At 41.9% G+C, this 6,000-nt stretch overlaps 1 protein-coding gene across 2 annotated transcripts in view; it reads right to left on the reverse strand.

Moving 5' to 3' along the window:
• Positions 1-5,720, reverse strand: part of LOC139583571 (dnaJ homolog subfamily B member 6-like) — a 75,610-nt gene extending 69,890 nt beyond the window's left edge. For both annotated transcript variants that reach the window (XM_071414802.1, XM_071414798.1), the window contains exon 1: positions 5,514-5,720. The gene's annotated coding sequence lies outside the window, so the exon portion shown is untranslated. The remainder of the gene's footprint in view (positions 1-5,513) is intronic.
• Positions 5,721-6,000: the final 280 nt, after the last annotated feature.

Raw genomic sequence — 6,000 nt, forward strand, 5'->3', positions numbered from 1 at the left:
AAACACCTGCTAGAGAAGACAGATTTTGGGCCCAGTTATCCCTTTGCTTCTTCCTCTATGGTAGTAGCTAGCTGGCAACCTGGCTAGCTGGCTTTAGCCTGGATAAAAACATTTTTAGCTTACCACATCTCCATGTGAAATAATCAGATTTATCATTTTTAGAAATATGCCCTGGCAAATATTCTTATACTTGCCAGTGTAACCTAAAACATTATTCCAGTTTGATGTGGTGCTTGTGTATTAATTAACATATCAGCTAAAAATAGAACGTCATGTTTTGGTCACAGAGAGAAAAGCACTTTGCCTACAGAAGGTTCTCCCATTTGACTATAGCCTGGAACCACAAGTTATTACTTCTAAACAAAATACCTTTTGGGGTGGATTCTTGTTGTTTGGTTTACTGTTTGAACAGTCGCTAAATTATATTTGGTTATCAATGCAAAATAGGCTACTTTGATGAATAGCCTATAGATCAGATCAAGGAACCAAGCGACAACACTGCGCCAACGTCTGTGGAAGGAATGATTTGCCGAATGCCGGAGCGTATAACAAGAAGCCGCCCCTTTGGTGGGAAAAAACGACATGAAACACTGAGCTAGGCTCTGTATCTTTTATCTCCACAGTGTGTGAATTTACCTTAACCTGGCACCCAATAAAAAAAAAAAAGAGCGCTTTGATGTGAATATGACATGACCATATCCTAAAAACATGTGAAAGTAAAATGGACAATAAGGAATGGAAAATCAGGCTACTCACAATTGCGGTCCTTGAGTTTCACCCCGTGGGCTAAATTGTTATGATAATCAGTGATTACAAGTTTGTATGCCTCAATTTTTGACGAGCTGCATCATAGCAGCGGGGGAGAAAGAAGAAAAAAAGGATAACTCCTGAGCAAGTTGGGTAGCTGACATTGAGTTTAAATTGACAAAATGATTAGTCACAGGAATCAGGACTATTAAAGCAAATGCAACTGCGTTGTCGCACATAGTTCTGAGTTTTAGTTTGAATCAGAGTTTGATTATTTGTTCAATTGGTTAGTTTGGTTTCACATTGCCAAATGTCAAATTAACTAAAATGCCTAAACAAAACAACGTGTTCATACAAGTAATTTGTTTATTATAGAAAAATGCTCACATTAAAGCCATCTATGATTATCAAGATGCATAACTTGTCCCAAACTTCATATTACGTTCGCTTTGGTCTTACAACAATGCGGAAGGAAACAACGTACTAGCCACTAACTGCAACGTGAATAGGCTATATTCAGTAGCCATAACCCCAGTATTGCCCTCGTCTACCCTAATCTGCATTGGATGTGTTCATAAATACGCTGTTACTCACTCAACGCTTCAGATCTAAAGTTATGATGCTGCGTGCATTTCATCAAATGCTCGCAGTCAAACAACCAATAATACTGCATGTCTCTGGTTCTTTTCCTGTGTTTGGTGAGTGTGGATAGTGTTCACACCAGTCCAAACGAACTAAGGGGGGAAACGAACCAGAGTTCGGAAGAAAAAAACACATTCCAAACCAATTTAGTGTGAACAAACAGTAGGTCTACCAATTCCATTGCGGAATAACAGTGTAAACTACACTATTCTAGTTCTGCAGGGTTTCTTTTTTGTGCCTTGCCCAGGGCAGCAGAACTACCAGGACTGGGCCTTCATAGCTCTGTCTATGAATTTGAGAGCGGTTACATTTCTCCAGCACCATCCCCTCACCAAAAGTGCGACGGGGTGCCGACTTTGTTGTTGTTTGAATAACAGATTATGCCTTTAAAGCCTTATTTTAACAATTTAAGCTTAGCCCTGCTCTCTTTCAGGGAGTTTACTCTTAGAAGTATTGCTTATGAGAGTGTTTAGGTGAGGTATGTGGCATTTCGAAAGTGTTACGTGACCAAAAGTTAAAAATAAGTAGCCCAAAAGTTAACCAGATGACATATTAAATACAGAGATCTCAAATATCACAGAGTAGACTGTAAATTAATGACTGTTTTATCACTACTGTTAGAAAGTAAAAAATGCCCTCTGTGAGCTTCCCAGTCTGAGTGAAACAGATATTAAAAACCTATACATTCTGGGAAGATCTGCTATAAGCCTCAAACTGTTAGTTTGCAGTGATGGAAAATCCTATCTAACAGAAATTGAAAATAAGAAATTCTCTAGAACATCACCCGTGAGGACACCTTCACTAGGGGGAGCAATAGAACTATCACTACTCTTCAGTTCTAGTAAATTCCAGAAAATTCAAGATCACTTAAAACCAACAGAGTTTGGGTTATATGTAAGTTGAGGTGCTCCCTGAAACGCTCCCTGAAACACTTCAGCGAGCAGGCCTTTCTAATCGACCTGGCCGGGGTATCCTGGAAGGATATCGATCTCATCCCGTCAGTAGAGGATGCCTGGTCATTTTTTTAAAATGCCTTCCTCACCATCTTGAATAAGCATGCCCCATTCAAGAAATTTAGAACCAGGAACAGATATAGCCCTTGGTTCTCTCCTGACCTGACTGCCCTTAACCAACAGAAAAACATCCTATGGCGTTCTGCATTAGCATCGAACAGCCCCCGTGATATGCAACTTTTCAGGGAAGCCAGAAACCAATATACACAGGCAGTTAGAACAGCCAAGGCTAGCTTTTTCAAGCAGAAATTTGCTTCCTGCAACACAAATTCAAATAAGTTCTGGGACACCGTAAAGTCCATGGAGAATAAGAACACCTCCTCCCAGCTTCCAACCGCTCTGAAGATAGGAAACACTGTCACCACCGACAAATCCACTATAATTGAGAATTTCAATAAGCATTTTTCCACGGCTGGCCATGCTTTCCATCTGGCTGCCCCTACCCCGGACAACAGCACTGCCCTCCCCTCTGCTACTCGCCCAAGCTTCCCCCATTTCTCTTTCTCCCAAATACAGTCAGCTGATGTCCTAAATGAGCTGCAAAATCTGGACCCTTACAAATCAGCCGGGCTAGATAATCTGGACCCTTTCTTTCTAAAACTATCTGCTGAAATTGTTGCCACCCCTATTACTAGCCTCTTCAACCTCTCTTTCGTGTCGTCCGAGATCCCCAAAGATTGGAAAGCAGCTGCGGTTATCCCCCTCTTCAAAGGGGGGGACACCCTTGACCCTAACTGCTACAGACCTATATCTATCCTACCCTGCCTTTCTAAGGTCTTCGAAAGCCAAGTCAACAAACAGATTACCGACCATTTCGAATCCCACCACACCTTCTCCGCTATGCAATCTGGTTTCAGAGCTGGTCATGGGTGCACCTCAGCCACGCTCAAGGTCATAAACGACATCGTAACCGCCATCGATAGGAAACAATACTGTGCAGCCGTATTCATTGACCTGGCCAAGGCTTTTGACTCTGTCAATCACCACATCCTCATTGGCAGACTCGACAGCCTTGGTTTCTCTAATGATTGCCTCGCCTGGTTCACCAACTACTTCTCTGATCGAGTTCAGTGTGTCAAATCGGAGGGTCTGTTGTCCGGGCCTCTGGCAGTCTCTATGGGGGTGCCACAGGGTTCAATTCTTGGACCGACTCTCTTCTCTGTATACATCAATGATGTCGCTCTTGCTGCTGGTGATTCTCTGATCCACCTCTACGCAGACGACACTATTCTGTATACTTCTGGCCCTTCTTTTGACACTGTGTTAACAACTCTCCAGGCGAGCTTCAATGCCATACAACTCTCCTTCCGTGGCCTCCAACTGCTCTTAAATACAAGTAAAACCAAATGCATGCTCTTCAACCGATCGCTGCCTGCCCCTGCCCGCCTGTCCAACATCACTACTTTGGACGGTTCTGACTTAGAATATGTGGACAACTACAAATACCTAGGTGTCTGGTTAGACTGTAAACTCTCCTTCCAGACTCACATCAAACATCTCCAATCCAAAGTCAAATCTAGAATTGGCTTCCTATTCCGCAACAAAGCATCCTTTACTCATGCTGCCAAACATACCCTTGTAAAACTGACCATCCTACCAATCCTCGACTTCGGTGATGTCATTTACAAAATAGCCTCCAAAACCCTACTCAATAAATTGGATGCAGTCTATCACAGTGCCATCCGTTTTGTCACCAAAGCCCCATATACTACCCACCACTGCGACCTGTACACTCTCGTTGGCTGGCCCTCGCTTCATACTCGTCGCCAAACCCACTGGTTCCAGGTCATCTACAAGACCCTGCTAGGTAAAGTCCCCCCTTATCTCTGCTCGCTGGTCACCATAGCAGCACCTATCTGTAGCACGCGCTCCAGCAGGTATATCTCTCTAGTCACCCCCAAAACCAATTCTTCCTTTGGACGCCTCTCCTTCCAGTTCTCTGCTGCCAATGACTGGAACGAACTACAAAAATCTCTGAAATTGGAAACACCTATCTCCCTCACTAGCTTTAAGCACCAGCTGTCAGAGCAGCTCATAGATTACTGCACCTGTACATAACCCATCTACAATTTAGCCCAAACAACTACCTCTTTACCTACTGTATTTATTTTATTAATTTATTTTGCTCCTTTGCACCCCATTATTTTCTGTCTCTACTTTGCACTTTCTTCCGCTGCAAACCAACCATTCCAGGGTTTTTTTTTTTTTTTAGTTTTATTTTACTTGCTGTGTTGTATTCACTTCACCTCCATGGCCTTTTATATTTTTATTTATTTATTTTATTTATTTATACATATATTTGTTTGCCTTCACCTCCCTTATCTCACCTCACTTGCTCACATTGTATATAGACTTATTTTTTTTTTCACTGTATTATTGACTATATGTTTGTTTTACTCCATGTGTAACTATGTGTTGTTGTATGTGTCGAACTGCTTTGCTTTATCTTGGCCAGGTCGCAATTGTAAATGAGAACGTGTTCTCAATTTGCCTACCTGGTTAAATAAAGGTTAAATAAAAATAAATAAATAAAAAAGGTGGTAATTGAATGACAGAATTACCAGTTACTGTGCTCTATTGATGGAAAAGCATCACCTATGCCTCATTGCATATAGTAAAATACTTTATACTTAATATTTATTAATATCTTTTAGTGGATTATAATGGCAATTGATAAGTATTGACGATTACGTTTATCATTCGTTCTGCCTGTCATTCTAGATGTGATAATACTACGTATTCACCACTACCTCCTTGAAATGTTCTATCAAATGCATGTCATTGTAGTATTGTATTCTCTTCTGCTGCCAATGCTGCACTGACAAATACACAAATGCAATAGGAACTGTGAATCCATTGAACTAAGTTGACACACATTGAAAATGCATGGCAATAACTAAAACGACACTTATAGTCGTAACCGCGGCTCTCCAGGTTGCGACATTGAAACACATTACGCGCATCTCAGTAGGCTCTCGACGCTGACAGTAGCGGAATGCCAGGTGGATTTTAACGCTGACAAAATGAACCCAAAAGTATAATCACCAGCGACAGCATTCATGTCAACAGTGAGATACATATGATAGCAATAAAGAGAGAAAATGCTCTCACCTTCCACCCCAGCCGAGGAAATGTGCCCGTGTCTTCGTTTACTGACCTATGTGACTCCCAATCCACTGGGTTATGTTTTAGTGACCCCTCTATGGTTGTAAACTGTGCGTCTACGGAAATTATGCTCGTGCTTGGGCTACCTCATCAGCGTTTGAACTGAGCAACTCCTACACGCTTTTTCTGATCTCATACACACATTGATAGTCTCGTGAACTCTGACTGTAAAACATCCGTATGCCTATATGAGCTGCAACTGATGCGCTCTGCGTATATGTGTTTGTGAATACCACTGTCGCTTCCTGCATCAGACCGAAGGGGTCGGGAACAATGTTGGGAACAGTTGGGAATGGAGAATTGCCAATTTGCACGAAGGTTGATTACTCAACACTGTTTAGTGTTTCAACATTAGAAGTGTAGCCTATGAAGGAATACGAAAGTATTGGGTTATTATATGTGGCGATTTTAGCAAGTAAATCTTGGGGGGGCA

This window comes from Salvelinus alpinus, chromosome 8, assembly GCF_045679555.1.
Source record: "Salvelinus alpinus chromosome 8, SLU_Salpinus.1, whole genome shotgun sequence".
In the NCBI taxonomy this organism is placed as follows: Eukaryota; Metazoa; Chordata; class Actinopteri; order Salmoniformes; family Salmonidae; genus Salvelinus; species Salvelinus alpinus.